General features: G+C 39.5%; 1 protein-coding gene across 1 annotated transcript in view; it reads right to left on the bottom strand.

Moving 5' to 3' along the window:
* DNAI1 (dynein axonemal intermediate chain 1) overlaps window positions 1-22,783 on the bottom strand; it is an 803,770-nt gene that overhangs the window by 744,662 nt on the left and 36,325 nt on the right. The gene's annotated exons all lie outside the window — the stretch shown is intronic.

Raw genomic sequence — 22,783 nt, 5'->3', positions numbered from 1 at the left:
ACACACAGAGAGACACTCACAGATAACACATAAAGACATACACAGACACACAAACACACACACAGAGACACCCACAGAAAACACACAAGACACACACACAGAGAGACACTCACAGATAACACATAAAGACATACACAGACACACAAACACACACAGAGACACTCACAGAAAACACATAAAGACACACACACAGAAAGACAAAGACAACAGTGTGTGACATGCATGATAAAAAAATAGCAGAAATTAAGAGATCACTTTTTAAAGAATCATATTTGTAAATGAGCAAACAAAAATACTTCTGTGAATTCAAAATTGTACATTAATGTACAATTGTCAGCTGTACTTATGGATTTTGAAAATGTTGTACTCTATATGGTCTTGGTGGAACCATAAGCTGTGGTAATCAGTCTCATACCATTTAGGCTTGTTTGTATGTATTTTAAAATGAAGTCAGTTGTAGTGTAAACTGAACAGTCTTAAGTTAACCTGTCTTATTTCAAACACTGATCAATCTTAGCCTGAGAGTACAACATTTTATGCAGATGAAAAAATCTTAGATAAAATGCCTCCTCGCATCTGGAAAGTCCTCGCATAAAGGGGCAATAAACTGGAATGTAATTAAAATATATATATATAAATTTTAAAAAAAAATCATATCTGCCAAAAGGGCACCTACCATTTGTGTATTGAGGAGCAAACATTTCTGCATGGTTTTAAATACAGAATTTCTACAGCATTGTCAAATAATCATAAATACACTGCTGCATATTGCTAAATAAAATGTGTTTTATGGACCCCTGGCCCAACCATACAACTAACACACTGAATTTACAATCTGAAATTGTACAAATAAATAAAAAAACATTTACTAAGTAAGTCCTACCTACTCTGCAAATGAAAGTAATCTGCCGCCTGACTCTGGCACACAATATACAAACTGAACTGCCAAGTCTGTCTCACACTATGCATAGTGATTTAGTGCACACTCAGAAATCCTCTCAAATGCTAATGCTTTACTCGTTGTAATGATATTTCCCCACACTCAATAGCACTCTGCTGTAGCGCCCTCTGGTGGCTGCCAAAATGTAAAAAAATATATATATTTTTTTAAAATAATAGTTGTGCTTGCCTCATGGGGCCCCCCTGACCCACTGGGTGCCTGACAGGAGTCACCCTATTCACCCCCTGATGAAGGCCCTGGTCATCATAACTGGTTATGTAGCCCTAGCTTGTTACCTAGCGACTTAAAATACACTCACGCATTTTACACATTACAGGAACAATAAAAGTGCAAAAAATGCTCCAATTATAGCACTATTGCTTGTATACAACTGCAAAGTGGTCAAACACATTTTTTTTTTTTGTTATTAATATAGAACACTTTAATACAGTGCAGTCACAATATTAGAAGTAAAACTGGTTCAGTATCAGCTATATTAACTAGAATATGAAAAAACATAGTGCAAAGCTGAAAAAAGCACAAGGTGAAACGTTATGTCAGGGCTGTTTAAAGAAATGCTTTTTTTTGTGTAATTTTTTTTTTCTTTTTTAAATATTTTTATTGAGGTACATTTCAAGCAAAAAAAAATAAAAAATTACATGTCAGACAAAAGAAATGTAAAAACAATTGGTATCATAACATAATGTACATCAGCAAAAGCACAGGAAAAAAGAAATAAAGAGTAGAAATGATATACATTAAATGTTTACCTGACATATTTCCAGTATAACATTGCCTATTGGAATATATACCTTCTAGATAATGTATGTGGCCACTTTTGGACCACCTAGTACTAAGGGAAATGTAGGAGTTCAGAAGGTAAACTAAATCAAAAGGAGAACACTCTTGGGTCTCAATTGGTGTACCTCTTTTTATTTTTTTCTTTCTATGCTAACACACCGTAAAAACATAAATATATAAGGAACTCAACTGAACTAATCATCGGATGTAGGCAATCACTAAACGGACCACTCAAAAGACTTCACTTTTTTTTTATAATATGAAAACATTTAACATCATATGCATATATTGAGCTGTGCATGAATTTGACAACTCTCCCATGTGGGAATGGGCTTTTTTGGTTCCCCAGGAATTTGTCTACCTTTATGCTTCTGTTTACAGGCAGATAATAAATAGTAGAAGTGCACAATGATCTTCGATGTCATGTATACTAAAAGTAATTATAAAATTATTTTATGGAGAGGGTCTACAAGCAAATTAAGCAACACAGAACAGTGGCCGACCCGCTGTCTCGGCCGCCAACAGCCGGTCTAGAGCAACACTGTGTAAACTTGCGCCTAATAAATTATATTGAGTGGCACCTCATTGAGTAGAGCATGGTAAATAATTTGTTATGTGTATATATCAGTAATCCCCATGAACATTGTATAATACTATACCAACAATACAAATTTTCCTAAGATTATGTGTACCAGCACATGAAATAGTAATGCTTAAGGCTTAATACTGACCATCTAGAAAGAACAATGGAAAGCAACAAAGGAAAAAGAGAAGCTCTAAACTAGCGCCTATTAATTAGATTTTGATGCATTGCCTCTTAATGAGTAGTAAGAGTATTATAGATAATTTGTTATGCGAATATACCAGTAGCATCTGGATGTAATCTAGAAAAATGCACGTGGACATTGTATAATACTATAACAGCTATCTTCATTTTCTTAAGATTGTATATAACTACACCTGCAGCTCGTGTCTTAATACTGAGAGATATTATTTTTTGCACAATCCCCTAAATGCAACAAAAAAAAATGTACATGGACCTTGTATAATACTATAACAGCAATTTAAATTTTCCTAAGGTTATACATAATAAAACATGAAATAATAAGGCTTATAGCATAATACAGGACATCTAGAAAGAATAATGGAAAATATTAAAGAGAAGCGTTATGGAACCTTGCAGTTCAAGTGTATGTACATGTCCAGGTCATAGCCGTGTCATCCTCCAGGACTAAGCGTGAGTACTGCAATTTAACCAACTCCTGCTCTCTGGGTGCCTAATGTGTATAGGCTGTAGCGGTTATCCATAAGAGCAATGCTGGAACAAGCTAGATGTGATGCAAGCATCCCTCTCAAAACTGTGAAGGAAAATGCCCTACGGATCAAATAAAGCTGCAGGGGTAGTTCCACATCTTCCTTTACTACGTGAGGAGCTAATGTCTGGCTCTGGGAAAGTTTGTAGGGGCCACCCGTAAGTAAAGTGGCGTGAGAGTCACAGGGCCAGACCATGCTGGCGTTGTAGATTGCAAAGTCAGTTTGCGCATCTTGCTGGGCTCCCTCTGTTTGAAATGTAATTAATACATCGTCCTCCATAGTAGCAGAGCATTTAGTGCGACTATTTATAGAGACCATATGCTCCACTGTATCGAGACTTGTAACGCTGTTGTTGTTAACCCAAAGCTCTGCGGCGTCTGTAGTACCTCCCTCATACTCGGCTTGCTGTTTCTCCGATGGACATCTAGGTGATCTCTTAAACGATAAAGTTTCCAAGGTTGCCACAAGTATTCGTTTAAGCTCGAGGAAATGTTCATCAAGGAGCTCTAGAATTTTAACTTCCCAAGCGGTAGTCGCCATCTTGCCTGCCTCCGATAGCAAAATAGCAATTATCTTGAGTTCCAGTTTATTTACAGGTGCTTATGGTCAATGCTATGATTACACAGCTTAAAGTAGCATGACTGGGTTGACCAGTAGATCTGGGGGGTATCCGCAGACTAGTTTTCAATGCTAGAGGTATCTGCCGCCATGGTTCTGTTTCTGGCCTGCTTTATTCAGGAGACTTAGCTGCAATATTCTCCCTGAGGGCTTCTCAATCAGTTCCAAACAGGATTCTCTATTAGAGAAATCTTAAGTATCAAGTGTCTGTATTGTAACTTATAAATTGATTTTGCGAAAAATCTGTTTTTTCTCCAGTTAGCCTTGCTCTTCAAAAACACGTCTTCTTGCTCTGGCAGCTAGCTCCTCCCCCTCCGTCAAACACATTTTTAAAGTCCTTGAAACAGCCCTTGTGGGGAAACGTACATCAGAGGTTTGTACCTGTTTGGACACAGCACCTAAGGCGGGACTAATTAAGTAACTGAAAAGATCCGTAATCAGCCGGGAATGCTGAATGCCAAGTAGTGTTTTCTAATCCATAGATCCAGTCAGTACTGTTATTAGCCCTGCTCTGTTTCCTGTGTGACTTGTGTTGTCAAGTTTTATGGGATCTTTAATAAATGTAACAATTCTTGGATCCTGTGGTCTCCTGTTGCTTTGCGGGTGGTGGGATTCATATCTGCGCATATTACTGAGAGCTCAGTCATTAGCTAACAGATGGAAATATAGTATACAGCACCAATAGAGATGGCACACAAGCTCACTAAAATAAAAACGATCACAATTGTTAGTAATAGACAAAAGAAATGGAAATAGGAGCGCCAAAAAGAGGCTTAAGTGTGTATGAAAAACAGATTAAAACATATTTAATATATACCATGAAAACAGATCTTAAAAACACAAGTTTTAAAACAAAGTCTACTATAAGACATGGGACAATAGCCAGAGTGAAAAACAAGTGATCACTTGATGGAGTAGGTTACCCAGATGGGGTTTGTAAAAAATGTGCACAAATGTAGATAAAAATAGAAAAAAAAAATGAAAAAATGGAGCAACAGAGGGTGCTTTTATATTATCGGAGTATCTGTGAGTGTTGAAAAAAAAAATATATAAAAATAATAAAAGTGATAAGTTACAGTTCATGCGTGAAATGTCTAGAAATGGGGACATGTGATTCCAATTTGAGGTTATAGATCCAAATTGTAAAAATAAAGTCCACGGTGTAAAATATTTCAAGGTGTAAGAAAGTTTGCAATAAAAGGTGTCGTCCAATAAGGTGGGTGGTATCTCCTTATGCGACCTGTGGACGTTATTTTTCCATTTAGGATCTATAACCTCAAATTGGGATCACATATCCCCATTTCTGGACATTTTACGTATGAACTGTAACTTATTATTTTTATATATTTTTTTCAGCACTCACGGATACTCCGATAAAATAAAAGCACCCTCTCTCTGTTGCTCCATTTTTTAAAAATTTTTTCTATTTTTATCTACATTTGTGCACATTTTTTACATACCCCATCTGGGTAACCTACTCCATCAAGTGATCACTTGTTTTTTCACCCTGGCCATTGCCCCAGGTCTTATAGTAGACTCCCATACTTTGTTTTATGTTATATATTAAATATGTTTTAATCTGTTTTCATACACACTTAAGCCTCTTTATGGCGCATCTCAGTCGTTAGCTCTCCACTGTGTGAGGACGGTCCTGTTACCAGTTATATGTATTTCTATCACAGAACTTCCCTATTATACTTACCTTTCTTTTGAGGTCATCTGGAATTGGAAACAAGAAGATTTCGTGTACAGCATTGGACTATATTCTTATTAATATTACACTGTTTCAGAGTGCAAAATGTTCTTTTTACATTTATTTAACGTCAGCTCCAGAGAAGTTACTTCTGAGACTACCTAGGTATGCTTTTTAACAAAGGATACCTAGAAAAAAGTAAAATTGCTAATAGAAGTAAATAAAAAATTCTTTAAATTGCTGCTGTCTGAAGTATGCATGTTTAATTGTAACTTACATGTCCCCTTGATGTGACATCAATAGCTGGTGTGAAAAACTACTAAAGCAGTAAATGTTACTACAGATATGGCGCATTGGCAGACTAAGAACGTGCTAGTCTGTGTTTACGGAGTAATCACACGCAAATGGCCTTCTGTATTATAGTATACACGTACTTTATACACATGACAACGGTCTATTTCACAGATAGAGTCTGTATTATAGTATACACGTACTTTATACACATGGCAACGGTCTATTTCACAGATAGAGTCTGTATTATAGTATACACGTACTTTATACACATGACAACGGTCTATTTCACAGATAGAGTCTGTATTATAGTATACACGTACTTTATACACATGACAACGGTCTATTTCACAGATAGAGTCTGTATTATAGTATACACGTACTTTATACAAATGACAACGGTCTATTTCACAGATAGAGTCTGTATTATAGTATACACGTACTTTATACACATGACAACGGTCTATTTCACAGATAGAGTCTGTATTATAGTATACACGTACTTTATACACATGACAACGGTCTATTTCACAGATAGAGTCTGTATTATAGTATACACGTACTTTATACAAATGACAACGGTCTATTTCACAGATAGAGTCTGTATTATAGTATACACATACTTTATACAAATGACAACGGTCTATTTCACAGATAGAGTCTGTATTATAGTATACACGTACTTTATACACATGACAACGGTCTATTTCACAGATAGAGTCTGTATTATAGTATACACGTACTTTATACACATGGCAACGGTCTATTTCACAGATAGAGTCTATGTATTATAGTATACACGTACTTTATACACATGACAACGGTCTATTTCACAGATAGAGTCTGTATTACAGTATACACGTACTTTATACAAATGACAACGGTCTATTTCACAGATAGAGTCTGTATTATAGTATACACGTACTTTATACAAATGACAACGGTCTATTTCACAGATAGAATCTGTATTATAGTATACACGTACTTTATACACATGACAACGGTCTATTTCACAGATAGAGTCTGTATTATAGTATACACGTACTTTATACACATGAAAACGGTCTATTTCACAGATAGAGTCTGTATTATAGTATACACGTACTTTATACACATGACAACGGTCTATTTCACAGATAGAGTCTGTATTATAGTATACACGTACTTTATACAAATGACAACGGTCTATTTCACAGATAGAGTCTGTATTATAGTATACACGTACTTTATACACATGGCAACGGTCTATTTCACAGATAGAGTCTATGTATTATAGTATACACGTACTTTATACACATGACAACGGTCTATTTCACAGATAGAGTCTATGTATTATAGTATACACGTACTTTATACACATGACAACGGTCTATTTCACAGATAGAGTCTGTATTATAGTATACACGTACTTTATACACATGAAAACGGTCTATTTCACAGATAGAATCTGTATTATAGTATACACGTACTTTATACACATGACAACAGTCTATTTCACAGATAGAGTCTGTATTATAGTATACACGTACTTTATACACATGAAAACGGTCTATTTCACAGATAGAGTCTGTATTATAGTATACACGTACTTTATACACATGACAACGGTCTATTTCACAGATAGAGTCTGTATTATAGTATACACGTACTTTATACAAATGACAACGGTCTATTTCACAGATAGAATCTGTATTATAGTATACACGTACTTTATACACATGACAACAGTCTATTTCACAGATAGAGTCTGTATTATAGTATACACGTACTTTATACAAATGACAACGGTCTATTTCACAGATAGAATCTGTATTATAGTATACACGTACTTTATACACATGACAACAGTCTATTTCACAGATAGAGTCTGTATTATAGTATACACATACTTTATACACATGAAAACGGTCTATTTCACAGATAGAGTCTGTATTATAGTATACACGTACTTTATACACATGACAACGGTCTATTTCACAGATAGAGTCTGTATTATAGTATACACGTACTTTATACAAATGACAACGGTCTATTTCACAGATAGAATCTGTATTATAGTATACACGTACTTTATACACATGACAACAGTCTATTTCACAGATAGAGTCTGTATTATAGTATACACGTACTTTATACACATGAAAACGGTCTATTTCACAGATAGAGTCTGTATTATAGTATACACGTACTTTATACACATGACAACGGTCTATTTCACAGATAGAGTCTGTATTATAGTATACACGTACTTTATACAAATGACAACGGTCTATTTCACAGATAGAGTCTGTGTTATAGTATACACGTACTTTATACAAATGACAACGGTCGGAGTATTCGAAAAAGACCAACATAACGGGGAGCCAGTTTATTGGAAGGCACACAAAGGTTTAAGTTGTGGGAGGACAGCCAAACCCTGTCACCAAACTGGTAGGAAGGTGCGGGCAGACGCCTACGATCAGCGTGGAACTTTTGGCGCTGCATAGAACGATGAAGGCAATCCTGAATATGCACCCACGTGGAACAGAGATGCTCCTCCAAAGCCGAAATACCCTGAGACATGAATGAATCAGGCAACAAGGATGGTTGAAACTCATAATTTGCCATGAACGGGGATAACTTGGAGGAAGCATTAATAGCACTATAACGAGCAAACTCTGCCCAAGGTAACAGTTCAGACCAATTATTGTGGTATTCTGAGACATAGCAACGGAGGAACTGTTCCAGAGCTTGATTAGACCGTTCCGCAGCCCCATTGGATTGAGGGTGATATGCCGAGGAGAAGGAAAGCTGTATACCCATTTGAGCACAAAAGGAATGCCAAAATCAGGAGACAAACTGGCTACCCCGGTCCGACACTATCTCCTTGGGTAACCCATGTAAACATAAGCCCTCCCGGGCAAAAGTAGAAGCAAGCTCCTGAGCGGTAGGCAGCTTCTTCAAGGGAATGCAATTTGACATTTTAGAAAAACGGTCAACCAACATAAGGATAACAGTATTGCCATTGGAAACAGGGAGCTCGACAATGAAGTCCATGGAAAGATGTGTCCAAGGACGCTCACCATTAGCAATAGGTTGAAGAAGACTCACAGGAAGACGTCGAGGAGTCTTATTCTGTGCACAAACTGAGCAGGAGGCAACATACGCAGCAACATCAGAACGAAGACCTAGCCACCAGAATTGTCGAGTGACAGACCAAATCATTTGTCTCTTGCCTGGGTGACCTGCAGCTTTAGGATAGTGGTAAGTTTGCAAAAGTTTAGTTCGAAGATTCTCAGGAACAAAACACTTACCACTAGGGTTCTCAGGAGGTGCATTGGTTTGTGCAGCCAGGATCTCCTCCCCCAAGGAAGAAGTCAAATTAGTACGTATGGTAGCCAAAATATGGTCAGGAGGTATAACTGGAGTAGGTACAGACTGCTCCTTGGACAGAGGCGAAAATTGTCGAGAGAGGGCATCAGCCCTAACATTCTTACTACCAGGCAGGTAGGAGACCACATAATTAAACCGAGACAAAAATAGCGCCCATCTAGCCTGTCGGGCGACAAACGTTTTGCTTCAGATAGATAAGTTAAAATCTTGTGGTCAGTAAGAATGAGCACTGGTACGCTAGTACCCTCGAGAAGATGCCTTCATTCCTTGAGTGCCAAAATTATGGCCAGTAATTCCCTGTGGCCAATTTCATAATTGCACTCCGCTGGAGACAATTTCTTAGAGAAGAAACCGCACGGATGCAAGGAACCGTCAGCCGTAGGACGTTGAGACAAGAGACATCTACTCCAGTCTCAGATGCATCAACCTCAAGAACGAAAGGCAGGGCAGGGTTAGGATGAGCCAGAACTGGAGCGGCAAGACTATCAAAGGCCTTAATGGCAGTAGGTGACCAATGGAGTAGATCATTCTCTTTACGGGTCATGTCTGTGGTAGGTTTGACCAAGGAAGAAAAGTTTTTAATAAACTTTCTATAGTAATTGGCGAACCCTAAAACACGTTGAATAGACCGAAGACCAACTGGGCGAGGCCACTGCAGAACTGCAGATAACTTGTCAGGATCCATGGAGAACCCTGCAACAGAGATAACATAACCTAGGAAGGTTACTTGAGTCTGATGGAACTCTTGAGTTTACAAAACAGGCCGTTCTCACGTAATCTCTGAAGAACCCGTGTAACATCAGAACGATGAGCCTCAAGCGTGGGTGAATGTATGAGGATGTTGTCTAAATACACCACAACACACTGTTGCAACATATCTCGTAGGACATCATTAATAAATTCCTGGAAGACAGCAGGAGCATTACAAGATACTCATAATGCCCACTCCTGGTGTTAAATGCCGTTTTCCATTTGTGGCCCTCCTTGATCCTAACGAGATTGTACGCTCCTCTCAAATCAAGTTTAGAAAAGACTGTAGCTCCCTTGAGGCGGTCAAAGAGTTCCGTAATAAGCGGAATAGGGTAAGCATTCTTAATGGTAAGACGATTAAGATCCCTTGTCATGATCCTCCTATTCCACCTTAAATGTGTCAAGTAAATACTATATACCACCTTTTACATCTTGTTAACTTCCTACCTGAAACCAATGTAAACCTGCTTCCTCCCATGGTCCTTTGCTGGTTTATTGAAGTGTAATAGCTACAGTTCCAGTCGTTACCTTTTCTATAGCATAACAGGATTTAAAGTGTGTATTTATTTCCTTTTCTATCAGCATACCTCTACTTCAGCCGGAGCTGACATTACATATCTGCAGCAGGACTTCACTCCACACCTCCCCCATCCAGGGTCTGCTTGTGAGTATTCCTAACAACCTGGCGTGACAGGAAACGCAGGGACCACAGCGTTCACACTGCTCACCAAGCTCATTGGGACCGGATCTCTGTGCTGCACACATCGCACTCACAGCAGCTGCTATTTGCTTAAGGGGGAAATCTCAATCAGCGACTTCTGGACAGGTGCTGTATAAACTTTCATAAACACACTGTGCAACTCTCTTCTGATGTAAGCCTAAACATACTACAAGATTGGTAAGATTGGTATAGTGAAGCTGCTTGCATTTAACCGTGATCTCTCTCTACTAACTGCATCCTGAAGTACAATTAACCTCTGCACTACTGTTTGTATACTGAAGCTGCTTGCATTTAACCGTGATCTCTCTCTACTAACTGCATCCTGATGTATAATTAACCTCTGCACTACTGTTTATCTCTGTATATTCATTGCTACCAATACCTGCCAAAGTCAACTCCCACTAATAGACCCTCCAGTTACTGGGAGCTAGCTGTCCGGCAAAATTAACAACAAGTGTTATACAGTTCACTAAAAGCATATAGTGTACTGTCATCCTCAACTCTTGTAACACATCCTCAATTTTACATGATATCTTGGTAATTACAATTTACAAGTGAGTTGATTGTTACATAATAAACCAGCCTTATATAGTAGCCATGGAGCCCACTGACGTCACTCCCCAGCTACACAGCCTAAATCAAAGTTAAAACAAGAAATTTTTGCGCTCTAATGCTAACCACAATAAATATTATAGATATTAAAAACTAATAAAAATATATATATATATAATAAAAATGTATATATATATATATATATATATATATATATATATATATATATATATATATATATACACACACACAATCCCAGTGGAATCAGTCTATTGTCAAAAATTGTCCATATAGTCTCAAAATAGGGATAAAAGGACTTGACCACAGTACCTTGTAATGGAGTAGATTGGTTTTAAAGGTCAAACTTTTGCAGCTGGTATTCTGCAAGTTTTTCCTTGGAATGCTGTTCCAGACAATTCCTCTGTGAAAAGGATTGAATTCCAATTGTTGTGCCTTTATAGTGCAGCCTTGTTCCAGCCAGCAATTCACCGGTCTTGACTCAGAAGTGATAACATAAAACGAAAAAGAAAAAACAGGCGCACAAGGCACGATTCAAGTGTAAAAGTTTTAATAACAAAGTAACACACGCACAGTAATAATTGCACTTACTAGATTAAAAATAAAAGTATGCATATAAACACCACTTGGGTCTGCAGCTCCTGTAACAGTGGCACAGATGGTCTTTCTTCTTTCAGCTTTTGTCCAACAGCATCAGGTAAAGGTAATCCGGATCCTTAACCTGAGCGTGTGACCAGCTTCTGTACACAGGTTGTTCCGCTTCCCAGAAAAGAGTGACAGTCTGCAGTGACTGGCCTGACGCGTTTCCCCCGACTTCGGCCGGGCTTTTTCAAAGGCTTAATGTTGTTAAAAATGCACCCTTTTGTTTTAAAGGCACGGTGACCAATCATAGAAGGGGTGTGAGTTTGATTAGCCAATGCTAAAAAGGGGTGTGTAAACACCATAAAACTGACATCGCTGTTCATTGGAAATGCTCAGTTGGATTAACAGCTTGTTGCTAATTGCCAAAAAAAGTTGCCACAATAAGTATACATATAACGCTGACAAATTCCATATGTACAAAAATTCTGAAGCATTAAAACCATAAAGGTAATTACGTGCTTCCTAATATAATGTTTTTTTTTTGGGTGGTGTATATTACACTGTGATTCCTACTTACATTGTCAAACATACAAACATACAGATATCAATTGATTATTCGTGATTTGATACAGCGAACCTTTAGGAACAGTTCATATTAATTCTCCATATAACAAAAGTTGAATTTCAAATAATTCATATTGTGTTCACAAAAAGTATCTACTGCAAATAGAAACCTTTTACAAAAACCAAAAAGCATATATATTTTTAAAAAAGTAATGGTTCATGGAAAGAGGTTTTTATGCAATTTTATTAAAGGTAATTTGATGGAGTTTAGCTAAATGCCTTTGATATTATAATAAACTATTAATTTATTATGCGTTTCTCATTGTGAGATTTTGATGGTAATCCCTAGTTAAGTGATTGTATTTTTGTTAACTGATAAGAACGTCTGTAGTCACTGGGTTTTGCTGAATGTGTTGAAAACATAAAATGCATGTTCCCTGCAAGAACAGTGAACTACCTATTATGCGGGATAGGATAAATATATGAATATTAATTTTGAGTGCTAACTTATTCTACTGAAGACACTAAAAATTTAAAAAATATATATAGGATTAAAATAAAGATATTGAGATAAAAATTCCAAAGTTAAAAAGATTAACAATACCTGAAAGAACAAAATTCCACCTGTTTGTTAATATTTTGTACAATTATTTTCTAATAAAAATCCATATATTTAATAATATTTTTGTACGGCCCACAAAAAGGAAAATAAGGCGTAGGACCAACGAACACTTATACAATATTAAAGAAAAAATGGAGAATCACAGTGTTCCGAGACACTTTTTAGAATGTCATGGGAGCAATCCAAGCTCTCTGAAAGTACAAGTAATAGATCAAGTGCTTCCTACAAAACCCAATAGACTCTTGACACTAAGAAAATTAGAAACCAGGTGGATTTACAAACTAAAGACATTACAGCCTCTAGGATTAAACATTGATATAGATGCAGCAGCTTTTATTTAAATCATATAGAAATAATCGCTTAACACTAATTTTTAAACATTTTTTATAAACATCAATATAATTTTATGTATCTGAATGAATTTTAGCATTTTAGTATTTTAATATTTATTTGGTCTAGATTTTCCACTCATTTATCCACAGTAATAATAAGTGGAATTATGTTCCTTTAAGAAAAATTATGTTCCTTTAAGAAAGATTTGTTGTTATTAGAATTTTTTTAATCTCATAGATTACATGCTTGTATTCAAACTTGAGCATTGGGAGATCAATTACTCTTTTAGGTACTCATCCGTTATTAAATATATGGATTTTTATTAGAAAATAATTGTACAAAATATTAACAAACAGGTGGAATTTTGTTCTTTCAGGTATTGTTAATCTTTTTAACTTTGGAATTTTTATCTCAATATCTTTATTTTAATCCTATATATATTTTTTAAGTTTTTAGTGTCTTCAGTAGAATAAGTTAGCACTCAAAATTAATATTCATATATTTATCCTATCCCGCATAATAGGTAGTTCACTGTTCTTGCAGGGAACATGCATTTTATGTTTTCAACACATTCAGCAAAACCCAGTGACTACAGACGTTCTTATCAGTTAACAAAAATACAATCACTTAACTAGGGATTACCATCAAAATCTCACAATGAGAAACGCATAATAAATTAATAGTTTATTATAATATCAAAGGCATTTAGCTAAACTCCATCAAATTACCTTTAATAAAATTGCATAAAAACCTCTTTCCATGAACCATTACTTTTTTAAAAATATATATGCTTTTTGGTTTTTGTAAAAGGTTTCTATTTGCAGTAGATACTTTTTGTGAACACAATATGAATTATTTGAAATTCAACTTTTGTTATATGGAGAATTAATATGAACTGTTCCTAAAGGTTCGCTGTATCAAATCACGAATAATCAATTGATATCTGTATGTTTGTATGTTTGACAATGTAAGTAGGAATCACAGTGTAATATACACCACCCAAAAAAAACATTATATTAGGAAGCACGTAATTACCTTTATGGTTTTAATGCTTCAGAATTTTTGTACATATGGAATTTGTCAGCGTTATATGTATACTTATTGTGGCAACTTTTTTTGGCAATTAGCAACAAGCTGTTAATCCAACTGAGCATTTCCAATGAACAGCGATGTCAGTTTTATGGTGTTTACACACCCCTTTTTAGCATTGGCTAATCAAACTCACACCCCTTCTATGATTGGTCACCGTGCCTTTAAAACAAAAGGGCGCATTTTTAACAACATTAAGCCTTTGAAAAAGCCCGGCCGAAGTCGGGGGAAACGCGTCAGGCCAGTCACTGCAGACTGTCACTCTTTTCTGGGAAGCGGAACAACCTGTGTACAGAAGCTGGTCACACGCTCAGGTTAAGGATCCGGATTACCTTTACCTGATGCTGTTGGACAAAAGCTGAAAGGAGAAAGACCATCTGTGCCACTGTTACAGGAGCTGCAGACCCAAGGAGTGGTGTTTATATGCATACTTTTATTTTTAATCTAGTAAGTGCAATTATTACTGTGCGTGTGTTACTTTGTTATTAAAACTTTTACACTTGAATCGTGCCTTGTGCGCCTGTTTTTTCTTTTTCGTTTTATGTTAGCCTAAATCAAAGGCTGGATAACCTAACCCAGGCTTTCAGGGATTTGCAGGTGGAAAATCAAAGCCTTAAAGCCTGCTTGAGGGAAGTGTTATCAAATAGAAACTCTGGAAATGACCATCATGCTGAACCCCAGGTTTCATACCCCGAAAAGTTCTCATGGGACCGCTCCACTTTTCGTCAATTTCGTAATGCATGCTTATTGCTATTCGATTTACGCCCTAGGACCTACCCCACTGACAGGGCCAAAGTACTAACCATCCTATCATACCTTAGGGGAGAGCCAAGGGTCTGGGCTGACTCTTTCTATGAGTCACAAGACCCAATACTCAATTCCCTGGACTGCTTCCTTAAAGCCCTCTCCTCTCTTTATGATGATCCCTACCGCCAGATAACAGCTGAGGGCAAACTCAAACTCAGAGGTTTAAAACAGCTTAAAGCCCCAGTTGAAGAGTATATCACTCGTTTTAGGATATGGGCCAGAGATTCCCTCTGGAATGAGGTTTCTCTGAAAAACCAGTATCGCCTTGGTTTATCCGAAGACATTAAGGATGAACTCGCCAGAGTAGGTATTCCAGACCGCCTGGAAGAACTGTACATCCTTACCACTACTATTGACCGCAGACTTAGGGAGAGGAGGCAAGAAAAAAGCCCCTCTAACCCCCCTCTGCGCAGGGTTTTACAGACGCCATCTACTTCACCACCTGAGCAACCTATGGACATTAGTTTTCTACGTGGACCCCTCTCTCCACAAGAGAAAGTGAGACGCCGTACATTAAATTTGTGTATGTATTGCGCATCAGCAGACCATGTTGTTAAGGAGTGTCCACTACTACTCAAACAGAAGATAGGTAAGGTACACCCTTTCAACCATTGCCTAAACACAAAAAATATTGCCACTGCCTATCTAACATTACCCTTATCCTTGCAGTGGGAACAACACAGGATAAAGTGTGAAGCCATCATAGATACTGGAGCATGTGCCAACTTTATTGATTTGATTTTAGTCACTGTTAATAAAATACCTTTTTCTTTCAAAAGCACACCTCTGCCTCTCAAAGTTATTGACGGTTCACATCTACCATCTGGTCCTGTCATGCAACAGACTATTCCCTTACAGGTTACTACTGCCTCTGGTCATTCTGAGACCATTACCTTTGAAATTATATCATCCCCTCTCTATCCTATAGTTCTGGGAATTACCTGGTTACAGTTACACCAACCCACGGTGCATTGGGACACACTTACTCTATCCTTTCCCTCTTCTTACTGCTCTAAGACCTGTTTCCCAACCGCTCATTTACTCTCTACCTCTGCTTCTTCTATTCCTCCTCAGTATTCAGATTTCTCTGATGTCTTCGATCAGAAAGAGGCCACGTCATTACCTCCACACAGGTCCTACGATTGCCCCATTGACCTGTTACCTGGAGCCACCATTCCCTACGGCCATATCTATCCCCTGTCCAGACCTGAGTTACAACATTTAAAAAACTACATAACTGACAATTTAAAAAAAGGTTTCATCCGTCCCTCCACTTCCCCTGCCGGTGCCGGCATCTTTTTTGTAAAAAACAAGGACGGGTCCTTGCGCCCTATTATAGATTATCGTGAATTAAATAAACGCACGATAAAGAACAGGTACCCGCTACCTCTAATCCCAGAATTGGTTGAGAGGTTGAGTGGCGCTACTATATTTACCAAACTAGACCTTAGGGGCGCATACAACCTTGTTAGAATAAGGTCCGGGGACGAGTGGCTGACAGCATTTAGGACTAGGTATGGTCTTTTTGAATATACTGTTATGCCATTCGGTCTGTGCAACGCCCCGGCGACATTCCAGAATTTTATCAACGATATCTTTAGGGACATCTTAGACACTTTTCTGGTGGTCTATCTTGACGATATTCTAATCTATTCTTCTTCCCTCTCAGAACATGTCATACATGTCAGGCAAGTGTTGTCCAGACTAAGGTCACATAGTCTTTACGTAAAATTAGAGAAATGTCTCTTCCATGTTACAGAGGTCTCATTCCTAGGTTATCGTATCAGTCAAAGTACAATTATGATGGAAGACAATAAAATCAAAGCCATCACATCTTGGTCTACACCAACCACTATCAAAGAAGTACAACGCTTCTTAGGCTTTGCAAACTTTTACAGGCGCTTTATCCATAATTTTGCAGCTATCACTAAGCCATTAACAAATCTCACTAAGACGACAAAGCCTTTCCTCTGGACCCCCCAGTCTCAAAAAGCCTTCAATGACCTCAAGTCCCTGTTTGTGACATCACCTATTCTTCAATTACCAAACAGCAAAGCTCAGTTCATATTAGAAGTTGATGCTTCCGAATATGCCATCGGTTCAGTTCTTTCTCAAAGGTCCTCTCCTGACAAACAGATCCATCCTGTTTGTTATTTCTCCAGACTTTTAACACCCGCTGAGTTGAATTACCCCACAGGGGAAAAAGAGTTATTAGCCATCAAGTCATCCTTTGATCAGTGGAGACACTTACTGGAGGGGGCAGAACACCCTATAACTATTCTCACCGATCACAAAAATCTCCAATACCTCCAAACCAATCGCACTCTCTCTGCTCGCCAACTTCGTTGGAGCCTCTACTTCTCCCGGTTCAATTTTACCATAAGCTACCGCCCCGGATCAAAAAACGGTAAAGCTGACGCACTCTCACGCAAGGACCATAAGCCCCACTCTGATCCTTCCTACTCAACTATAATCCCTAAAACATCCTTCATTGGTTTCATGTCCAAGGATTTTTCAGAGCTCAAAACCCAACAACAATTGGATCCCACTACAAGTTCCTACACTTTATCTTTGGATGACAAGGGTATCCTATGTAACAACTCTAAGTTTTATATACCTCCCTCTCTCCGTGACAAGGCTTTACAACTCACACATGATTCTACACTGGCTAGACACTTAGGTGTACAAAAGACACTGGATCTCCTACAAAGACATTTTTGGTGGCCCTCCATGAAACACTCAGTAAAAGCCTATATCAAGTCCTGCCCCACCTGTCAGACCTCTAAGCCTTCACACCAATTGCCTATTGGCCTATTACAAAACCTACCCATTCCAGATTGCCCATGGAAAAGCCTCTCTATGGACTTTATCGTTGATCTCCCTAAATCCCAAGGAAAGACTGCCATATTTGTCGTAGTGGATCTATTTTCTCGTATGGCTCATTTCATACCAACTGACTCTCTCCCTACAGCACAACAAACCGCCGAGCTGTTTATCAAAGAGGTTGTGCGCCTTCATGGACTACCTACATCTGTATTGAGTGACAGAGGCTCGCAGTTCACCTCAAAGTTTTGGAAATTTCTCTGTTCCTCTCTTTCCATTCAGCAACATCTCACCACCTCATACCACCCGCAGTCAAATGGTCTCTGTGAGAGGACCAACCAGTGGCTATAGCAGTACTTAAGATGCTTCTGCTCTAGCACACATGAATCATGGGTCTCCTTCATACCTCAAGCGGAATTCGCATACAATAATACTACTAACTCTTCTACCGGATTTTCACCTTTCTATATCAACTCAGGACTCCATCCACGTTTCCATCCCTTATCTTCCTCTCACACTCCTTGTCCTCAGGTTAATGATCTCATCAATTCTATTAAACTAACATAGAATGTGGTCCAAAGCAATATCAAGCATGCACAAGCTTCTCAAAAGCGCTACTATGATTTACGGCATCGTCCACAACCAAATTACAAGGTTGGGGACATGGTTTGGTTGAGCACAAAAAATCTTAAAATACCCTCACCCTGCAGGAAGTTTAACAATCTCTTTGTTGGTCCTTTTCCAATTGTAGCCATTCGCAACCCACTTACTGTTACCTTACAGCTCCCTGCTACCTATCGCATCCACCCGACTTTTCATATATCATTGATCAAACCCTGTGATACCTCTCGTCTTCAGCCTCTTCCTGCTCTGGTGTCCCCGACGCCGGATCCCGAATATGAAGTACATTCGGTTTTGGACTCTCGTCGATGCAATGGACAACTGCAGTACCTTGTCCATTGGGCTGGATTTGATTCCTCTGAAGATTCTTGGGAGCCTGCAGCCAACCTCTCGGCTCCCCGGCTGGTGTCTCTCTTTCATAGGCGCCATCCCGATCGTCCCGCACCTTGATCCCTTCTTGATGGATATTTGGGGGGGGGATGTGTCATGATCCTCCTATTCCACCTTAAATGTGTCAAGCAAATACTATATACCACCTTTACATCTTGTTAACTTCCTACCTGAAACCAATATAAACCTGCTTCCTCCCATGGTCCTTTGCTGGTTTATTGAAGTGTAATAGCTACAGTTCCAGTCGTTACCTTTTCTATAGCATAACAGGATTTAAAGTGTGTATTTATTTCCTTTTCTATCAGCATACCTCTACTTCAGCCGGAGCTGACATTACATATCTGCAGCAGGACTTCACTCCACACCTCCCCCATCCAGGGTCTGCTTGTGAGTATTCCTAACAACCTGGCGTGACAGGAAACGCAGGGACCACAGCGTTCACACTGCTCACCAAGCTCATTGGGACCGGATCTCTGTGCTGCACACATCGCACTCACAGCAGCTGCTATTTGCTTAAGGGGGAAATCTCAATCAGCGACTTCTGGACAGATGCTGTATAAACTTTCATAAACACACTGTGCAACTCTCTTCTGATGTAAGCCTAAACATACTACAAGATTGGTAAGATTGGTATAGTGAAGCTGCTTGCATTTAACCGTGATCTCTCTCTACTAACTGCATCCTGAAGTACAATTAACCTCTGCACTACTGTTTGTATACTGAAGCTGCTTGCATTTAACCGTGATCTCTCTCTACTAACTGCATCCTGATGTATAATTAACCTCTGCACTACTGTTTATCTCTGTATATTCATTGCTACCAATACCTGCCAAAGTCAACTCCCACTAATAGACCCTCCAGTTACTGGGAGCTAGCTGTCCGGCAAAATTAACAACAAGTGTTATACAGTTCACTAAAAGCATATAGTGTACTGTCATCCTCAACTCTTGTAACACATCCTCAATTTTACATGATATCTTGGTAATTACAATTTACAAGTGAGTTGATTGTTACACCCCTATAATCGATGTATGGTCTTAACTCGCCAGACTTTTTCTTCACAAAAAAGAAGCAAGCCCCTGCAGGAGAGCAGGATTTGCTGATTATCCCGAGACAGAGCATCGGCAACATACTGCACCATAGCACAATTCTCCGCAACAGACAGAGGGTAAACCCGGCCTTGAGGAGGAATGGCTCCAGGTTGCAGGTCTATGGCACAATCGTAAGACCGGTGAGGAGGCAACGTACCGGCACACACCTTGTCTAGGAACTCCCGGTACTCCTCTGGCAATTGAGATACCGAAGAAGTACACAAGACAGACTTTAACTGGTTTTTGAAGACAAGTGTAAATACTTTGCGGAGACCACGACAAAATTTCGGACCTGCGCCAGTCGAGACTGGGATTGTGCTTTTGGAGCTAGGAATAACCTAGAACAACTGGAAAATGCGGAAAATTTATCACCTGGAAGTGGAGGGTTTCAAAATGGAAAGCCCCAACAGCCATGGATAACGGAGCAGTCTCGTGAGTAACAGTGTGGGCTGAAGGGGTCTGCCATTAATGGCCTCAATAGCAAGTGGAATGGACCGAGGCAAAACAGGAATGGAGTGCTTTGATGCAAAAGCACTGTCAATGAAATAGCCAGCAGCACCAGAGTCAACAAGAGCCTGGGTGACTTTGGAGGAGTCCACCCAGGAAAGGACAACTGTGACCAAAGGTTTCTCCTTTAGCGGTTCCGGGGATGAGGATAAACCACCCAAGGTCTGCCCCCGACAGGAACCTTAGGTGTGAGCGTTTTTCCGGCTGTGTAGGACAAGACTTCAAAAGGTGGCCCTGTAACACACAATAGAGGCAGAGCCCCTCCCTCCTCCTAAAGGCCCTCTCCGCCACGGAGAGACGCGTAAATCCCAACTGCATCGGCTCAGCAGTACCTGGTGACTCAGGACCAGGAGGCATGGGAGGAGAGGGAGGCATGGGTGGGAACAAACACGTAGGAGACAACGGAACAGGATGCTTCCGCAAGCGCTCCTTGAAAGAGGGTCTCTCTCTGAGTTTGATGTCAATTAGGATCAAAAAAGACACCAAAGCCTTGAGATCCTCTGGTAAATCTATGGCAGCAGCTTCATCTTTAATCACATCAGAGAGCCCATGAAAAAAGGCGGCAACAAGGGCTTAATTGTTCCAACCTTCCTCTGCGGCAAGCTTACAAAACTCAATGGCATACTGAGCAACAGATCTTGTACCTTGCTGAATGGACATGAGTCGTTTAGCAGCAGAGGAGGAGCGAGCCGGAACATCAAATACCCTTCGAAAGGAGGCCACAAATTCAGGGTAATTTGAAATCACAGTTTATTAGTCTCCCACAAGGGATTAGCCCAGGCAAGAGCTGTGTCAGAGAGTAATGAGATGAGAAATCCCACCTTAGCTCTGTCAGAGGGAAATGCCTGAGGTAACATCTCAAAGTAAATGCCCACCTGGTTCAAAAACCCTCTGCACTGGGGGGCGTGTCCGTGCAGTGTACTGGATAGGACGCACATTCTGAATGCTCCAGGGAAATCTTTGATAATCCGCTGATTATTCATTTTTAGCAGCTATATTAAGTATACATTTTACAACGGTGTCACAGTCCAGCTAATTGTGACCCAATTTTTTATTTTCTTAGCTGTTGTTTGATACTGGGGCATCGGATCGGAACATTAAGGCCTAAGGCGGCGGCCTACTATTAGGTACCCACCTCCCCCCCGGGAAGAGCCGGGTCATCAGTGCTGTCAGGAAAGCTGACTTACTGAACCTCTTCAAAACCCATCACTGAGAAGACCTTAAGCTAATCCACTGATCTCTACTACCGAGCAGCATTAAGACTCTTGCAGCGAGGAATAGAGAACTTTACTTAGCGAAACATGACAGGCATGGCGGATGAGAGCTGCCCGACGCAAGATGGAGATCTTTTTGCAAAGTTTGATATCATCATGCACAAGCTAATTGATAGAGCTCCGTATGATTACTTATTAAAGCGTTTAAACTTTGAGAATGAAGCCGCAGCACTCACGACGGACTCACTGGAAGTAGAGCCCTGCAAGGCGCAGACTGGTACCGACTACAAACCCATGCTAAGGGAACCGCGCGGCTCACAGTGTAATCAACCACCCCCAATACATTCAGAAGCACTCACAGCATAGAACTGCAACCAAGGTCTCCAGAGCACTGGCCGCCGGTTATGGGGAAGCATGTGGAGCTGTCATATATGACTACAATAGCCAAGGGAGAACCGATCAAGCTGAGCATGAAACCAAGGAACCGTACACTAACATATAACCGGACCAATCAGCAAAAGAGGAGGAAAATACCGGCTCAAGCTGTCTTAATACAAAGGGCTGGGGGCCCAAAAAAGCACCACCAATTGCCAGACATGCTTCTTACCTGCAAATATAATCGTGATGAATCCCACAGAGGCGGCAAAAAGCGGACTACAACACAAGTTACCTCACGGCAAGACATCATATACCTTCATAGGGAGGGACATATCCCGAAGACAGGAGAGGGGTAATCTGAGGACGCCCTTTACAGACATTATACTGCTGAAGTGCCGATAATTAGAACTCTGACAATATTATCATATGCTTTGCAGTGGTGTCAATGACAATGTTGGGACATGTTTCATTGTGGCGCTAGTTCTATGTTCTACAGTTTAATTAGCGTTCATTTCTCTGCTAAAGTTATGTCGGGTAATCATCAGCAATCTGAGGATAGCAATGTTTGGTTGTGTTTTGTAGTATTTTCAGTTTCTTATCATTCTCATGCTCAGCAAGTTACTATTAATGAGCGTATGTGCTCCTCAGGGCGTACGTAACATCGCTGAAGGAGACTACTGCTTCCGGTAAAC

Source organism: Bombina bombina, chromosome 2 (genome assembly GCF_027579735.1).
Source record: "Bombina bombina isolate aBomBom1 chromosome 2, aBomBom1.pri, whole genome shotgun sequence".
Lineage (NCBI taxonomy): Eukaryota > Metazoa > Chordata > Amphibia > Anura > Bombinatoridae > Bombina > Bombina bombina.
The sequence above is the reverse complement of the archived record's forward strand: the minus strand, read 5'-3'. Positions and strand labels throughout refer to the sequence as shown.